This window comes from Talpa occidentalis, unplaced genomic scaffold (assembly GCF_014898055.3).
Source record: "Talpa occidentalis isolate TD23 unplaced genomic scaffold, MPIMG_talOcc4v2.1 talOcc4.7, whole genome shotgun sequence".
Classification (NCBI taxonomy): domain Eukaryota; kingdom Metazoa; phylum Chordata; class Mammalia; order Eulipotyphla; family Talpidae; genus Talpa; species Talpa occidentalis.
In genome coordinates, this window is record NW_023605083.1 from 27,345,541 (window position 1) to 27,364,447 (window position 18,907).

The window sequence follows — 18,907 nt, forward strand, 5'->3', positions numbered from 1 at the left end:
CTCCTGGGTTGTAAGTTCCTTGAGGGATGAAGGGTCTCTTGTTTATTTTTTTTTTTAATATTTAGAATTTTGTCCAAAACAATTTCCTTTACTCCCAAGTTTTGCTGACTGACTGACCTATATGAATCATGTATGTTTATTTCATAGTGCTTTGTAAGACTATTTGTAACTAAATAATGATCTGGATTTTTGGCATATTTGGGATTCAAAGGAAATTCATTCTCGTACATTTCTAACTTATCCTCTGCTGGTATTTTCCCTTCAGCCCACATAGGGCTCATCCACAGTATGTTTTACTCAGTATTCATATTTGTTGGGAAACTCAGAACTATGGCCACCTACTGTTTGTGAGGGGAACATCAGAAGACATGCTTCCTTGTCCCAAGTATACCAGACACTTGGGTCTGGTAAAGAGAAGCTAGTGGAGCCTGAAAATAAAAGATTTATTTCATTGAACAGATGTGGGGAGGCCAGTGTTTTTTCTGGGCAGGGCATTCAGGAGCACTCAGAGTTAAACAGCAGCTGGCACAGGAGCAAGGAAGCAAGAGCCCAGCTGAGTGGAGATGCCTGTCCACCCTGTAGGCAAAGCCTGGCGAGGCTTGGTTGGATGAGGTGGGCATTACAGTCGATTGCTGGCACAGTGGCCCTCATTCTTTAAATGCTTATCCTCCAAGGGTGGTGGCAGTGGTGATGGCAGCAGCAGTAGTGATGATAAAGAGGATGAAGCCTTGTACTAGTTTTGGGGCTTTCTACTTGTAACACCTTTTCTCTGTAATAAAGAAAGGTGGTTTATTGTGGGCGTGGGCCACAGGGTAACTAAATATTTGTGCACTTGTGTAATTGAATTTGAGATAACATTTTTGGAAAATTTCTAAGAAGCTGATCAGCCACAAAATTGCCAGTGGGGAGTGGGCAGCTGTGGCCAGCAAGAGCCTTGCAGTAGCACTTGCTGACTAGTGTGGTGCACAGTGCTGGATGCTGGTGACTTCTCATTGCACATGCAACTGTACAGGCATGTATTTTTTGTTTTTCCCTATTCTTTTTGTCCTCATCTGTCCCTTGAACTTAATGTGTGAAGGGAGAAGGCTAACAACAGTGCTTCCTAAAGAAATTTTTTTTAGTACTGTCTCCCTTGAGTCCTATGCTATACTCAAACTCTGTGAATTTTAGGCTTTTGGGGGTGGGGAAAAATCGAATTAAAATTCTCCTCTGTCAGTTTGAGCTCAAACCAAAGATTTCTAACTCTCCCTCTGAATTCATCAAAATTAAAATACCTACCCCATGTAAGGGATCATTTAACCAGTAGGTGTTTATTAAAAAGCAGTGGAATATTCTCTGGTGGTTAGTTTGAATTTGGGTTCAAACTTTGGCTCTGTAACTGCCATGTGACCCTGGGGAATGTCGCTCGTCCTTTATTCCTCTATGTTTTCAGCAATAAAATGGGGGCAATTATGTGCCTACTTTATTGAGTTGTGACATAAACCCTCAAATATTTGCTAATATTTATTTGACAATTTGGATGATCATTGCAAATGAAATTCACTGATTAAGGAGCTTACAGTATAGTTGAGCTATGCCCAAGAAACACAACCAGTGATGCTGAGAATGCATAGTTAGAATGGACCTCTGAGAGTTGAGAAGGGTAAGCTCACTTCTGTGTGGGAGGCAGGCAGGATTAGTGAAGCTGGAAGCACCTAGAGAATGGGGAAATATCCTCCCTTGGAAGGAAGAAGAAGAACTAAACTTTAAAGCTACACCCAACATATGTCTGCTGCCTGCTTAAGAACCTGGCCTGTGAGGACTGTGAGCAGGCAGGTGAACCCAGAATGTGGCCAGTTGACTAGAGATGGAAAGGCTGTGTGTGGCTGATATTGCTCCTGTGGCTTCCTGCTGAAGTGGTCCTTAAACTCACAGGCAGGGGAATGTCCCTCCCGTCTGTGGGCTACAGGAGGAGAAATAGGATTGACAAAGAAGGGAGAACATGCCTATCTGTGAGTCACAATGTAATGAAGGAACCATTCTTCAGTGCTTCTGTGTTAATTTATCACAAGGAGCCAAGAGTAGATAGGTGAGAGAGGAACGTGTTTTCAACAAATGGTGCTGGGAAAGCCGGACAGATAGCTACATGCAAAAGAATGAAACCTCACACCATACACAAAAATTAATTCAAAATGGGTCAGAGACCTGATGTAAGACCTCAAACCAGAACAAACAGGAAAAAACATTGGCAAAACATGCCATGACTCAGGCTTCAGAGATGTCTTTGGGGACTTGACTCCAACAGCAAGGAAAACAGAAGTACAAATAAACAAATGGGACGACATCAAACTGAAAAACTTCTGCACAGGAAAAAAAAATCATTAAAATGAAAAGATTTGTACTTCATACATCCAACAAAGGATTAATACCCAATATCAATGAGAACTCATACAACTCAACAAAAAAGGTAAAGAAGCAAATTTTAAAAATGGGCAGGAGAGCTAATAGGCACTGCTCCCAAGAAGACATGGCCAATAGGCACATGAAAAAATGTTCATCATTTATGTTCAGGGAAATGCGAATCAAAACCACAATGAGATACTGTGAGAATGGCCCATATTAAAAAAAAAAAAAACACAAAAACCAAGAAACAGAAACAACAGATGTTTAGTGGTAGAGAGAAAAAGGACTCCTCACACTATGCTGGTGGGAATGTAGACCAGTCCAACCCCTCTGGAAAACAGCATGGCAGTTTCTCAAAATATTAAAAAATAGATATCATGTGATCCAGCAATTTCACTCCTAAATGTCTCTCTGAGGAATGTGAAAACACCATTAGGAGGAATTAATGCACTCCTATGTTCATTGCAGCACTATTTACAACAGCTAATTTGTGGGAACCACCTAAGTGCCCAGTGACAGATGAGTGGATTAAGAAGACGTGGTGTGTATATATACAAATGGAATCTGATGCAACTATACAAACAAGCAGTCTTGCTACTTGCATCAACATGGATAGAACTGGAGAGGTTTTTGATAAGCCAAGTCTAAAAAGAGAAAGACAAAGACTTATGATTTTACTCTTATGTGGAATATAAAGAAACAAAGGAACTGAAAAAACTAAACCCAAACAAACGCTTGAAATCTACAGAACTGAGGCTTGCAGCAGAGAAGGGTGCAGAGCAAAGGGGAGAGGGACCCAGTGGACTACGGTGGAGGATTTTGGGTGCTTAGGTGGTGGGTGTGGTGTAACATGCATCTGAAGAAGTGTAAACCTGTACCACTAAATCACACACAGTGTCTTAACCAATGTTACCTTAATGAAAAAAAATACAATCATAAAAAAGAGGGGGGCCTCCCCTGCTGGCACAGGCGGTTGAGTGCCGTGCTGTGAAGCTTCCGCAGCCTCTGCAGCGCCAGTTCGATCCCGGCCAGCCGATGAGGGTCCCACATGGCATGGCAGACCTCTCCTGTCTCACCTGCTACTCCCCTCAGCAGTGTATTTCTTCAGTCTGCCTGTTCTGTTCCCTGCTCTGTCTCTGGTGAATCCTCTCACCCTCCCACACATCTGGCCTGTACCCCAGATCTTGTGTAATGAATAAATAAATCTTAAAAAAAAAAAAGAGGGGGAAGAAAAAAGACTATCAGTTTGATGTTTGCAGGGATCTTCTGCTATCAAGTAGCTGGAGGCTAAGGCTGATTTTGGTACAAACTGCTAAACTGGGGGAAGATATCAAATGACCATCTAGTTTCTAGTGGATGGGTAAAAGAAAATTGGGCTAAAAGAAAATTTAATACCCTTTTGCCTTTTGGGGGTCACTTCCTAGACTATAACAATGTAGTTATTTTGTATAACTTAACCCTGACCACTAAGGGAGAGAATCTTGCTGTGTCATGTGGAAAATAGAGGGGCCACTGAAGACATTGTTCATGGAATTATTTTTAGCAGTTTTTAAATTTCAGAATATTTATAGATTAGAGACATTTCCTCAAATTTTCTGTCTCTGATGACCCTGACGATTTTGAGAATTATTGTCTGGTGCTTGTAGAATGTGCCTCTTTTGGAATTTGTCTGACATTTTTCTTATGATTAGATTGTGGCAACAGGTCTTGGGGGAGGTCTTGTGCCATCCCATCTCATCCTGTGAATCGCATCACATGCTGTTCCCAGACATCTCTGTTGGCATTGATCTCGATTACCTAGCTGAAGTAATTGTCGGATTTCTCTTCTATAAAGTTACAGTTTCGTTCCCCTCCCTTTCCATCCTGTAGTGTTGGGAAAGAAATTTCTATTATACATGCAGCCCATACTTATGAAGTGGAGGAGCTGTGCTTCTCTTCCTGTACGGATTCTGGAGGAGTATTTGTAAAAACGATGTCGAATTCCTCTGCATAGAAGACTTATCCCTCCTACTTCTCCCCTGCTCCATGTGTTTGTTTATTCAATCTTTTATATCACCATAGGCTCGTTTATGTGATACTTTGAATTATAATCCAATACCACTTTGTTTTCTTGCTCAGATCATTCCAGCTTTGCCTTCTTTCTTGCTTCCTCTTTCAGTTGGCTCCTTTATCATTGTAGTTTGTTTGTTTTAACACCCCTTTTCTGAAACTACAAGACAGGCCTGGCTCATCTGGTATATTTCCTGTGTTAGGCCTCTTGGAATTGTAACCCTAAAGAAAAAACTCTAGTCTTAAGTCACCGAGGCTTTGGGAGAACAGATTTTAAAACAAGTCATGGAAATATATTGGATCACTTGGTTTTAAATGGAGAGGTGACTCAAACAGTGAAATTTTCTGATTACACAAATATAATGAGATTTCATGAGAGAAATAGGAGATCACATTCAAAGGAACCATTGTGGCCACAGAGGACATTTTATGATTAATTTGCATTTTAAAAAAGGCACACACAGCAGACTTGTCATTGAACTGAGTTTCCTAAATTGGATCATCAAACATTACTCAGCTCTGGTCTCTTCAAACAATTTTGTGACAAAACTAACTCAAGTTCTGTGGCTTACCTTTAAGCCTGTATTTAAATGGGAGCTCTTTCCTTTCTCTGAGGTCATCTCTACTACTACTTCATCTACCCACTCAACAGATAGGTATGGAATGCCCTTATATCTGAACTCATTTAAGCTCTGGGGATGCATCCGTGAACAAAGCTGCCAAAGTTGTGCCCTCATGGAGTTTACATTCTGCTTTACGGACATGGATGACAAATAACTATTTGGGGGAAATGATAGCTGATAACACATGCAATAGAGAAAAGTAAAGCAGAGTTAAGGGGATGTGGCATTCTGGAGTTGGGCAGTGAGATTGTTAATTAATATAAAGTGGTTAAAGAAAGCCTCTTCATAAATGGTGACATTGGAGAAGAGAATGGAATGAAGCAAAGTAATGAGTCATCAAAAGACAAATGATAATACCACGCACAGTAGACTTTGACACACACACACACACACCAGAAAGGTTCAACCTAGTTAATAAAACCATTAACACAGGAACAAAATGTCATTTTGTAGGAAATCATGGAAACACACTTAAGCAATAAAAAGCCATGCTAGTGAGGTTGTAGGGATAAGGAATGCTCACCTATTTACCAATAATATAACTATCTATTTGGGGAGCAGATCCAGAAGATATTCATGCCCATAGCTCTGCATGTTTCATATTTAAGGCAGAGGAAAACTCTTCAGGCAGAGGGAACAGGAAGTGCAAACAGTATGAAGGAGTGTTCTTGGAATGTTCCAGGAATAGACAGTTGGCCAATGAGGCTGCAGCAAAGTCAGTGAGATAGAGAGTTGGGAGGGGAAGGGCAGAGAGATGGGGTGAGTGAGGGCAAACTTATGTGCTAGGGAGGGGCTGTAAATCATGCTTTTGGGGATGCCAGTCGTGTAGAATAGGTGTGAGTGGTTCTCTCAGAGCTTGTACTGCTGTGGACCTGGGCTTTGGAGGTCATTTTTAGGACTTGGGCTTTTTCACTGAGGAGAGAGAATTCACTGGAGGCCTTTAAATTGAGAAGTAAAAGAATCTGATGCCATATTTGAAAGGCACTACTCTGACTGTTCTCAGTTCTAGGGACTCAAGGGTAGAAGGAGACCAGTTATAAGCTCTTCTAATTAATGTATTAGTATATTTTAATCTTAGTGTATTAATTGTGATCTCTTTGCATGTCTATTTTTATGGTAATAGTTGCATATATATAAGTTTCTCATCTGTGTGTATTAATATTTTTCTTCTATTTCCATGCAGTCCTCAGATTGTATAATTTTAAGTGGTTGTATAATAGTCACTGTTTTAGTTCTCCATTGCTCTTGTGGAAAATTACCTCAAGTTTAGTGATTTAAAAGAACACAAATTCATTATCTTGGGGTTCTGGAGGTCAGAATTCCTAAAATTGAGGTATCAGCAGGGCTGTTGCTTCTGGAGAGGCTCTAGGGGAGTTTATGTTTTCTTGTCTTTTCCAGCTTCTACAAGGATCCATGTTTCTTTCACTCCTGCCCCCTTCTTCTGACTTTAAAGCCAGAAGTATAGCATCATCTGTTGTTGCATCTTCTTTGGCTCTGACCTTCCTCCCTCCCTCTTCTATAATGTTGTGGTTTTATGGGCTCACCCATATAATTTTCCTCCTCTTTAAATCCTTAATGTAATCACAGCTGTATATACAGTAGAATAGTCACAACTTCTGGGGATGAGAATGTGTGCCTCTTTGGAGGAAGTCATTGTTTGGCCTTTCATAGTTGTTCATGATTCATTTAACCATCTCCGTTGTTGGATACTTTGAGTGTATCCAGTTTGGGGGTATGATGAGATTCCTGAAAGTCTATTTATATATTTGGATCTTTTAAAATTTCAGGATGTGTCTCTTCAGATAATGTGCAGGTATAGGCTTCCTGGAACAAAGGGCATGAATATTTTATGTATTTTTCCCCAAATACAGTTAAATTATCAGTGAACATGTATGGGCATTTCCCTACAACCTCACCAGCATTGTTTTTTTCCTCATTTAACGGTGTTTCTTTTGTTTGCTACAAGATGCTATTTTTTCCTTCTCAAATTTTATTGATTTGCCAATTGTTTATAGAACTTTGTACTTTTGAGACTATAATTTCATACCTCCCTAAATTTCATACCTCCCCTCACCAAAGCCATTTTTTTTATTAGTTTAATTTCTTTTCTGGATAGACTGAACCATTTTGGTTATATATTGGAGTATGTGTATATCTTAGTATGTAATGTGTATGGTTTGCCGTTTGTATTTTGAGAATAATGTTTTAGTTTTCACTTTTAGTTGTAATTGGAGCTATAAGAATAGAGTAGACTTAAGTAAGAGGGTAATTAATAGGTGGCATATCCAAAACCATTTTGCTTTCACTTCTCCATCAAAGACAATGGTCTTCAAAATTCAAGGGCAATTAGGATTTGGAAGAGAGTAGAATAGATTGTTTGAGTGATTTCACATCTCTGGGGCACGCTAGATTGTATCTCAGTCCTTTAAATAAGCTAGCTAATATCATCTCAGAGCCACTGCCAGGGTTTCGCTGAGTAAAGTTTGGAGAAGGGAAGAGGTTCCATAAGACCAGGGACATGTAAATGTTTTGCAACAGCTTTGGAAAAGGTTGCATTCCTGAAACTATCAATGTGGAAATTAGCTCCCTTGCAAAATTTCTGAATTATCATCATAAAAATGAATTATGAGTCAGAAGAAGGGATTGCACTGATCGTAAGGAACCATCATAAATTCACTAATGTGTAAATGTGATGACAAATTCATCACATTTCCTTTCTTGATAAGGGTTTTTAATTGATAGAGAAAAGGAATACCATTAACATCTAAGCATTTGACAAAAAGCCCTCACAGGACTTCTTATTTACATGGAAGAGGAAAAGTTGGATGGTAACAAAATCATTTCATAGCTTATTTCTATTCCAATACGATAGCACAGTTAATGATTGAGTGACAGCCAGCCAGGAGAGGAGATTTCCAGTAACAGGTGTTTCCTTGGCTCTGACTTAAGGACAATCCTTAGGATTTGGATAGATATCTTAAAAGCAATTGTATGGGGAATATAACCAAGATGAAAATGCATACATTGTGCAAAAATGAAAAATGATATAAGAAATATATATATGAAAACAAAGAAAAATGAAAAAAGAAAAAAAAGTCACATTTTAGTGTTCAATGGCACCAAGTTAACTAAATCCATAGAATACTCACATTATGATGTAAATATTCACTAGCTATGAAAATGATGAAAACCAACTAGTTTAATACGAATAATGAGAATTTAAAAAAAACTGGACTTGTTTTCAGAATTGAAAGTGGTTTCCTTCTTTTTTTTCCTTCTCTGAACTTCCCCAAAATGAAAACACCTCTGAATCATTGGTAGTGTTGTCAATCAATGTTATCGCAAGAAAAAAAAAAAACACCAAAAAAGGAATTTTTTTCAGGAAAATAAAATATAAAACTTTTTATGGGAAAAAAGAAGGTAATAATATTTGCACAATGATTTCTTCAAACTTTATTCACAGCGGGTGGTAGGACTATGGGTCCACTAATCCATGGTTGGTATGAGGGCATGGTGCAGTGTAAAAATTGCTGGAATGAGATGAAAAATCATGGTACTAACCCTGGCACAACCATGGACTAATTGTCATGTTGAGCAAGTATTTGGCTTTGCCTTTTGGACTGAGTTTTCTTATCTGAAGTTAGGTATGGTGGAGGGTGGCTTGAAGCTAATTGCTTTGCCCCATTCCTGCTCTTATGTTCTGTCAGACATTGCAAGTTCATTCTCATGTTCCCCAGTAAATTTGGCTTAATTTCTATTCTAAATGGAACTTTCCAGATTTTTCTAGATTAAGCAGACCCTTTCAGCTTTCTCTGAAAAGGGATCATTTTTCTTTTAATCTGCAAATTCTCCTGCCTTGGGGTCCTATTTGATCCTATTTAAAATCTATACAAGTTTACTTCAATATTGCACTTGAGCCGTCTTTAATCTTAGAAACACCAATTGCTTTTCTTTTTTTTAAAAAAGATTTATTTATTTATACATACAAGAGCTGAGGTGCAGGCCAGAGGTGCAGGGGGTGAGAGGATTCACTAGAGACAGTGTGGGGAACGGAACAGGCAGATTGACCGAAGTACACTCCTGAGGGGATCAACGAGCAAGACAGGAGAGGTCTGCTATGTCATGTGGGTTGCTCCCTGGCCAGCCAGGGATCGAACTTGTGCTGCAGAGCCTGCGGATTGCTTTATAGGTTAACCCCTTGTGCCACCAGGGAAGCCCCCAACTACTTTTCTTGTTTAGGACTCAGGCCCACCCTTTGGATTTTCAGGATGAGGATGGATACTCTCCTTCACCAGCCCCAAAAGTTCTCCATTTATTTGCCTTAGCATCTCCATTCTCCTTAGCTGTCCTGCATAGTCTGTCTACCATCAGCTCCCCATCACTTACTTCTCCACCAGTTTCCTCCCCAGCACCACTGTTTTGATTTAGTTATAACCATAGTGCACATTTAATTTTGAATTTTTAAACTTCGTAATTTTCTGTACTATTTCTAAAGTGGTTGAAAATATTTCATGTGCTTTAGTTTAATCTTGCCTCGTTTATCAGATATGATCTGGTGTTTTTATTTTTGCTGTTATGGAACACAGTGTATCTTCATGCAGTCTAGCCTTTTGCTCATTTTGTTTTATTTACTTAAAGTTGCAGAGTCACACGTCTCTAAGATGTATGTTGGTATGGTATTGGTATTTCACTTTGGATACCTTTATTTTGATTGACAGACTATAGAAGAGAGATCACTTTAGCACATTACATTCTTAAGACTTTAAAGTATTTAAGAATTCAGCATTTATATGCAAACATACAAGTTTCAATCTGCTCTGGGATAGCCCTCATTGTCAATATAATTTTGGTGGGGGAATATTTTACAACTGAGATATTTCAGGTGGCAGTATTTTCAACCTTCTCTTAACTAAATTTCTTCTTGGGCTTCTTCTGCTATGAATTCTTCCCAGTGAGTTCACAGCTCAGTTCAGGCACTCCCTTTTCTGCTGTGCCTTTGTATGCTCTGGCTTTGTCTTCAATTCATGTGACCTGTACAGCTAACTTTAGGTTCTAAGTCTAAGTTAATTACTTTTTAACCCAAGATACTGGTATTTTGTCCAGTATTCTGGGCATGCTTACTGTCCTGCATGCTTACTGCCTGCCCTAAGTATCTCTTAACTTCATGTATTATGTTTTTGTTAGCACATAGGGCAAGAAGTAAGCCACCCAGTGTGGCTGTGACTATCTTTACTTATCTGAAAACAGTTCTTGGACTTGACACCTGTGGTCAGTCCTTCTCTGCTACTGTGTCCTTGGAGGCTACCTGCTCACTACTTGCCTAGAAAGCTTTCCCAGCTCAACCAGCTCAAAATAAGCAGAGCAAAATAGAAAGCCACTTCTGTGTGATCCAGGCCTCCTCTGTGTACATGCTTGCACTGAATGTCTGATTTTCCCCTGTAAGTTCTAAAAGATCTTGGAACTGATCTGTTTGACAAATTTGCATGGCACCTTGTTCCTAAGAAGCCTTCGTATTTATAAACAGGAAGTACTTAAAGCCTTTGGGATATGGGTGCTTTCAAGGAAGGATTTCAGTCTTTCTGATTTCTGTACAAGTTTTGGAATGGGATACGTGTTAAGTAGTTCTAATACAATATGTTACAATGGAGTGGAAGTTAAGGTGCTGTTATATGTGTAGTTAGCAACAGCGCACAGGAGTAACCCACTTCTTCTCTCTAGTCATAGAGATACCTAGCATAAGCCTTCTGACCATTTTTATCTTGAAAGCCTCTGAGGTAGGCATCTACGCAATACAGGTGTAAAAACTTTGTTACCAGGAACTCTGGTTCAGTAGCTCACATGAGGTCACCAGACCTCCTTTAGCAACTGAGCTGTTTGCATGTCATAAAAGTATGATATGACTGTAGGCAAATATTTATTTAGTGAGATGTGTTAGGTGTGCACAGTAAGAATTACTTCTTCCTTATGAAGTATTTCCTTATGAAGTTCATTAGTCCCTGACTGTAGAACATGGTGATATCTTGGGAATGGCGCAGACCATCACTCTCAGAAGATCTAAGTTCAAGCCACAATTTAGCTTATAATCCACTAGGTGTAAGACTCCAGGCCCATAAGTCTTCTGAGAGGCCAGAGGTACTTTTACCTACACTATTGAGAGGGATGAGAATGTCAGGTCATCTCGAAGGATTCTTTTAACTTTAAATTCTACAATTAGTATTTTAAATGCCATTTTACCCCTTTTTATATAAGCCCTTGCCCATTTAACCAAACTCGAATATAGATTATAAAGGAAAAAATACCATACATTTCCATAACAGAAATAATTCATCTTGTTTTGGATTATTTCCTTCCAGTCTTTTTTCTAAGCAGATAGAGACAAGAATGTAAACTGTATGAACATGTATTTCAAAATTATAATCATATCACATGTACATGACTTGTTCCACGTAACTTTCTGCTAGTATCATCTGAATAGTGCTTACAGCTTTTTTTTATGCTGAACCAGATTCATTTGGTCATTTTTGTAGATTGGTTTTTCGTTTTGTTTTTGTTTTTGTTTTTTTTTTGGTAATTTTCCATATGGAGACAACATTGTAGCACTTGCCAAGCTAAACACACTTGGCTTGTGAACATCCTGTAAAGTACAGCCAATGTATGCCATTCCAAAGAATAAACAGTAAGGAGTATGCTTTCTTGTTGTCCACTGCATGGGCAGAGGCTGCTGCAGCCAGGAGTCAGAGGGAGGGTGCTGAATGAACCCTAAAATTGGCATATATTTATGACCCATCAGTGTCTCAAATGACCTCCGTAAATAGGTCTAACTGTTCATAACCAGATGAAATGGGGCTGATGCCAGGCCTCAGCTTCTTCATCTGTAAAATGGAGATAATCATGCCTACCTCAAAGACATGGTGATAAAGGAGAGAACCTTGGTGACTAGGGCCCTGCTCTGCCTCTCGCCCTGTCTCCTTTACATGCCTCCTGCCCTGCCCCAGTTATCTCATTCTCCTCCTGGGCCTGTTGCATTTCTTCACTGCTACAGATAAAAGTCCTTATCGGATAATAACTGGAGGCTTTGGTGACAGTCATTGGTATGAGGAGGGGCAGAATAGATTATAAAGAAAAGAGGACTTTATATCTCCCCCACTTTCTACCTCCATGAATGTCATTGGATGATAATCTTAATCTGTATGTGAAGAATAAGTGAAACTGGACTACTACTGAGTATTTAAAAATTGTTTTCTATTTTTTATGTGCTTCCATGCCCTTGTTCATCTACATTATTGATTATACTGGTTGGGATGAGCTTGCCTGGAACTTAAACCAGAGAGCCAACAGTAGAAAATACTAGATTTTGTGGGAAGTTTTACTACCTCAGTAGATGTAGTTTAAGGTACCTTCTAATTCTAAAGTTCTATGATTTACAGCACTGTTCCTATGGGAAAATGTATTCCAAATTCCAAACAGCTGCTTTTTGGAACTCAATTCATTTAAGAGTTGTGGGCCATCTATCTATAAAATCATCTTTAGATGTGCAGGTAGGTGTATGTAACTTGCTTTAAGGGTAGATCACAGTAATAAAACCACTTTCTGAGCCCTTATTATATGTAAGGCACTATAAGGGCCTCCATCCATTCCCTCATTTCCTCTCAGTGATTCTTTGAAGTAGGCATGATTATCTCCATTTTACAGATGAAGAAGCTGAGGCCCAGCAGAACGAAGACGTGACTGCAGACCCAGCCAGCTCCAAATCTTATGACCTTTCTTCTTTGGTGCCTGATGCCTCCCAGCCCTGTGCTAACAAGCCTTTCCTCTTTCTGCTTTGCCCCCAAAGGGCCTTCCACAAGAAAGGTGAAAGTTCATTCTTTTTCTAGTTTAAAGTAGTATTGTTTGCGCTGACAGCCCTGAAATATCCTTTCCCTCAGTTGGAGTAACCTGGGGTCGGGGGTGGGGGCCATGTGGTGCAGTGAGTGAGCATTTGACATGGGCTCAGGGGCCTGTAGAAAGAGTAATGTATTTTTTTTTTAAGATTTGTTTATATATGCATACAAGAACTGGGATACAGGCTGGAGGTCGCGGGGGGGGGTGGGGGGGGTGGGGGGGTGGGGGGAGGAAGGGAGAAGATTCACCAGAGACAGAGTGGGGAGCAGAACAGGCAAGACTGACTGAAATACACTGCTGAGGGGAGCAGTGGGTGAGACAGAACAGGTTTGCTGTGCCATGTGGCTGGTTGGGGATCAAACTCATGCTACAGTGGCTGTGGATAACTTCATAGTGCTGTGCTTAACCCCTTGTGCCATCAGGGAGGCCCTAGAAAGAGTAATCTTAAGAAAATCATTTATAGAAAATAACAGGAAAGCATCCAGTTATGAGATTCAAGTAAATATACTAAAAAAATAATAGCAAATGCAATGGGGTCATCAACAACGAGGATATGATCTTTCTTTTAAAAAAATATTTACATTAGTCACATAAATCTAACTTTAATGTGAGCCAGGATATCCATTTGTTTGTTCACTCACTTAGCAGCCAACAGACTTTTAGTGAACCTGCTTATGTACCAGTTTCTGTACTAGGCCCAAAGGGACAAAAAATAAATGAGACATAGTCCCTGCCTTTAAGGAGCTCAAACTTATAGAAACACCTTTTAAAATCATCTTAATTTTAAACGAGCTTTCATACGAGTAAATCATACTTGTGAGGAGAAATCTATATTACATAGTATAGATTTGGTAAGCAATATTTCCAATAACATAATGACTTGGCCATTGTGTATTGACTTGCTAAAACCCACTGGCATAATGTGCTGGTATGGTTGACTTTTGCACATTTGCTTGACCACAGTGCTAGTTTATTGTCAGTTGCTTCTGTTCCATGTTTTACTGACCTCCTCTCTTAAGATTTGCTTTTCTTGTGTGTAAGACAAAGGGAAAATGAATGGAGTTAGAGAGGCCCTCTTCCTGGGATTATTTTCCTTGGGTTTACTGCTGGATATGAGCTAGGCTCTCAATTTTGCAACTGGGTCCCTGTGCCTGTTTCACATGGATCATGGGGGTGTCTCCTTGTGGCAGGACCCCTTCTTGAAGTCTACTTCTGTTGCTGGAAGAGGAAGGTATTGGGTATGAGGTCAATCCTGATGTGCACAGGAGGTCAGTCCTCAGTTGCTGTGGCTGATGAAGGCTTTGCATGGCCTTCCAAAAGATGGAGGGTGATACAAGATGAACCAAGAAACTGCCGTGATCTGAGTGTTCAAGCTGGGGCATGGTGGAACTATTTTTGAAAGTACGTTTCCCATACGATGTACTGTACAAGAAGCTCCCATATGTCATCTACTTTGAACAAATAGATTTCATGGGATGCCACTGAAAAACCTTACCTAGTTTCTCACTCTTACATTGAAATTTACTCAGTGGAACACATCCCTCCCCGCCCTTTGGGATGCAAACATACCAAGTGACTATTCTGATTCCTTTTACAGAATTAAAAGTCACACTTAAATCTGCCAGATACTCGAAATGTCTAACCTCATGAAACAGTCAAAGCATCTTCTTCCCTATTTCCAGCTGTTCCTCTTCTTCCCCCTAGTGCTGCTGCAGGGAAAAGGAGCCAAGGATGGACACTCTCTCTTGCTTACCCAGTGGCTTTTGCATCCTGCTTGGGGTAGGGAAGGGAGGACAGAAAGGGTTGTAGGAAAGTTTTTATTGGCAGGCTGTATTCCAGGAAAGCTGTCTTTGTGGTTGTTTCAAGTGAGTTCTTTCTCTTTAAGGGACATTTTTTGTGGGTTCTTCAGAGATACCCCTTCATCCTGTCTCTCGAGATCTCTAACCTCCTGTTCTCTTAGTGTGGCTGCCATATTTTCCTCTTTTGGTCTCTGGAAAGTTGGTCCATTTGTCCTTTTCTCTGCTGGGTTCCGTTGCTGGCCAGGTGCTCTTGTGTAGGCCGGAGATAGCCTCGTACATGTTCATGGTGAGGTCCCTGTGAACCCTTGGAAATACACATCTTATCCCACAGATATGGGCCATGCAAGTGGAACTCTATGCGGCTGTCATTTTCTTTGGCTTCCTCATCAGCATCCAGCCAGTCTGCCTCCAGTGCTTCAGATTGCTCAAGCAGAAGTCACTAGCAAGATCATGGTGTCCCATGTTCAGAAGTCTTTTGTTCTCCAGCTAGTCCTGTTGAGGCCCCTTACGAGGCTGGGAGGAAGAGGTCAGGTACCCCCACCTCTTCCGCTGGTTCTCCATGCTAGTACCAGAACTGCCATCCCACCTGTGGCAGATATTCCCTTGCTTTAGCCACCAGAGTCCTGACCCATTTGCAGCCAGGCCCAATTGCACCCTCACCCTAGGTGAGTTTAAGATCAGTCAGGGTGGTGTGAGCAATGGCCTTTGAAGAATTGCCTGCAGCCCAGGCACTTCACTTTAGAATCTGGGATCTAGTTTATTTAGTGGCTTAGCTGCCATGTCCATTTTTAGGAAAAGTTTTCAATTAGCAATAATCGCGCCTCGGATAAACCTCATTGGCTACGATACTGCCACTGCGCAAAGCTTGCCATGTCCATTTTTAACATCCCATAATATTTTTGGGGGGAGGAAGCAGTGTTTACCATATACTCTTTGAAGAGTCACAAGACACAGACTGTAGAAAAGGCTCCCAGGCACCTGCCCACATTGCCCTAGCTTCTTTGTCTCCCGACTGCCTTCTCACAGTCCACCTTGGGCTGCCTCCCCCTGAAAGTTCCCCTCCCTGCTCCTCCTCCCTTCTCTGAATCTCTGCCTTTTTCTGAACCTTCTCAATGGTTTGTAAAGCATCCTTAAATAGTTGTATTCCTGAAAAGATTTCCTTCACTCCCCCAGCACACACACACACCTAAGTAGATCTCCCTTAATTTTCTGTCACTACTTTCTCTTTACTTCCTTCACAGCACATATTGTCGCTGCTAATTTTTCCAAATAATTATGCAGACTGTTTGGTACTTTTCTCTCCCATGAAATTGTAAACTCACAAAGGGAAAAGCCCACGTCTGTGTTATTCAATTGTATATACCTAATTAGTACTCACTAAATGTTTGTTGAATAAATGAATGAAGTCATGAATAAAAAAGTCAACTTTATTTAAGTGATCATTTCCCAAATGTATGCTTCATTTGAACATGTACTGTCTCTGGCAGTTACATGGGATTCTCAAGTAGTTTTCGAAGCACGGGGAGAAGGTTTAACTTGTGGCATGTTCTGGTTATTACTCTCCCACTCTTGCTTTACAACTCTTTTCTAACAAGAACTTTAAGGCAAACAGGGCAGGGCAGGACTATCATCCATTTTGCAGATAACCACACCACAGAGATGTTCCCTTGAGCTCGCTTACACAGTTGGCGAGGGTGGCCCAGAGTTCAGGGCTCCCAGCTCACTGCAGGACGTGTTCTTTTCTGTCTCCCTGCTTGTCCCTCTTGACACAGCTGCCTTCTGACTTTGCAGTAGGACTGGGGCCTGACTTACCACAGAGGTAAGACAGCAGCCAAATTGCACAGAGATGACAGCATCTAGACTTGATTTGAAATGGAAAGTCTTTTTTCTAGGCCCAGAATCTATATTGTATGGGGTGGAACTAGAGACTTTTTCTTTGAGAGTCAACCTTAGGCAAGTGGCAAATTTCCTGGTGGCAAATCCCTTCCCTGTCCTCAGCCCATGCAGTTGGAGGTTCCTGGGCCTTGGGAAGGACTTCCCCCCCAGGGAAAAGCTGAAGCTGGATTCTGAAGGAAGGTATTGGGCTTGGACTGGACCTGGTGATTCTTACCTTTCATTCTTCTCTTTGTTACACAAAGTTGGAAACTTCTCATTCCTTCCTTGACAAGTTTCACTCTGCAAGAGGCCCCTCAGGCTCCTTGAGGTGACAACCTTCATGTGCCAGTTTCAGGAGGAGGGAGTCTTATCTCCTACATGCACATTCTTCTAGTCTGTCCTATCTTGTTATTATCAAATCGAAACTGCAGCTCAGTTGACGTTTGTTGCTTAATTACCATCTGCTGATTGCACAGTAATAGACCACCAATTTCCGTGGTTAGTGATTACTGGCATGTCGTTTGAAAATGCACCCTGCAACATGGCGGCAATCCACTTCATGCCATCTTTGATGTTTTTATCTTATTTACACTAGCCCTAACACCTTATGTTTGAAATGTGCTTCAGAATTAACGAGTATGTGTATTTTACTATCTTATCTCGCCCTTTCTTTGGGAAAATTCAAGTAGGCAACTTATTTTAGAAGAGTGGGAAGTAAAGCTTTCAATCTTAGGTATCACTTTACTACCCATTTTTAGCACAATACAACTATTTTCCAGCAAGGCCTTCTTATTTTAGTAGCAAAAAAATTAAAGTAAAATTTAAAATTTTCTGACTTCCAGTTCTTTAAGCCTTCTTGTCAAAGTCTAAGGTCTGTCCAGGATCAGATAAAAATAGATCATAATTTCGTGACTAGGTACCACAATTCTAGGACTTGAACCTGACTGTGATTTAACATTGCATTATGAAGAAATGGATTGTCTACCACAGAGTTTGCTTAGTTAGCATAGAGGCCTTTATTTTTCTATATAGAGATGAAATTTACATGACATGAAATTAACCATTTTCAAGTGAGAAAAGGAGCCATGCATAGTTCTAAAACACTTTTGACCCTTCAAAATAAAATTTCACACACCCAGCAGACATTCCCCACTCCTGTAGCCCTAGGCAACACTAATCTGTTCTCTGTTTCTGTGGATTTAACAATTCCGGATATTGCATAGAAATGGATCATACAGTGATGGCCTTTTGTGTCTGGTTTCTTTCACTTAGCATATTTTCAAGGGTTATCTACTTTGTAGCCTGTGCAAATATTTCATTCCTATTTATGGTGGTCTACTCAGACTTTTTAATATCAAAAAATATCTGAAATTATGAAAATTCCTGCACCCATTCACACATAAGCCCCCTGTATCCTTTCCTTCATTCACAGTAACTTCCTCTCATAATCAGTGGGAGAGTTTCATTTGTAATTCTTGTAAATTCTAAAGGTGCACGTTCAGCTAATGCTGTAATTTGTTGCATACTAGTAAAAACTCAGGAAGAAAACTATTAGCCGTTCTGCGCAGAGATTGTAAGTGACTCTTTATATATATTTCTTGTCTGGGAGACAAGAAATAGTCACTAAATTATGTAAAGAAAGTAACAAATATTGACACAAATATTCTCCAGACCCTTGCTTAGTGGAAATTTGTGCTTTTATGATTTTTACTGGCAATGGTTGGCGCACATTTGGATTTCAGTCTTATTGCAATAGTCCCCTTCTGGAGGATGGGGCCCACTAGTTTAAGATATTTTCTTTACTTTTATAGGGAGTATGGCATAAAAAACAGAGAAAGAGCCTCAGGGGTGAGCAAAACTAGGTTCAAATCTCCCCACTGCCCCTTGTTAGCCATTTGCCCTTGAGCACATGACTTTTAAGTTTCCTCATAGGTAAATGGGAATGAATATATCTACTGTGATAGGCTGAAAAGTGATCCTCCAAAGCCATGTCCTAATCCCTGGAACCTCTAAATGTTAATTTGGAAAAAAAAAAAAGTCTTCATAGATGTGATTAAAGATCTTGTGAAGATTGTCCTGGATTACCCAGGTGGGGCTAAATCACAGTGCTCCTCATATGAGAGATGCATGAGGTAGGGTAGGGGGGCGAGGGGACTGTATGCAGAGACACAGAGAAGTTGATGTGAAGATGGAGATGAACTGATGGGGCCACCAACCAAAGAGTACCAATGAAAGCAAGGCATTATTGACATTTTGTGCCAGATAATTCTTTGTTGTAGGATTGCTTTCTGCACTGTA

At 40.3% G+C, this 18,907-nt stretch overlaps 1 protein-coding gene and 1 pseudogene across 3 annotated transcripts in view; one reads left to right on the forward strand and one right to left on the reverse strand.

Annotated features, from left to right (window-relative positions):
* The window catches only part of PIP5K1B (phosphatidylinositol-4-phosphate 5-kinase type 1 beta), a 285,967-nt gene that overhangs the window by 24,309 nt on the left and 242,751 nt on the right, over positions 1-18,907 (forward strand). Inside the window, exons 1-2 of one of the 3 annotated variants that reach the window (XM_037494964.1) lie at positions 12,513-12,592; positions 12,747-12,905. The exons of 1 other annotated variant lie outside the window; for it this stretch is intronic. The gene's annotated coding sequence lies outside the window, so the exon portion shown is untranslated. Of the gene's footprint in view, positions 1-12,512; positions 12,593-12,746; positions 12,906-18,907 lie in introns of those variants that run through there. One more of the 3 variants, XM_054689116.1, reaches the window with a different exon arrangement.
* Positions 15,372-15,600, reverse strand: LOC119233235 (U4 spliceosomal RNA; annotated as a pseudogene).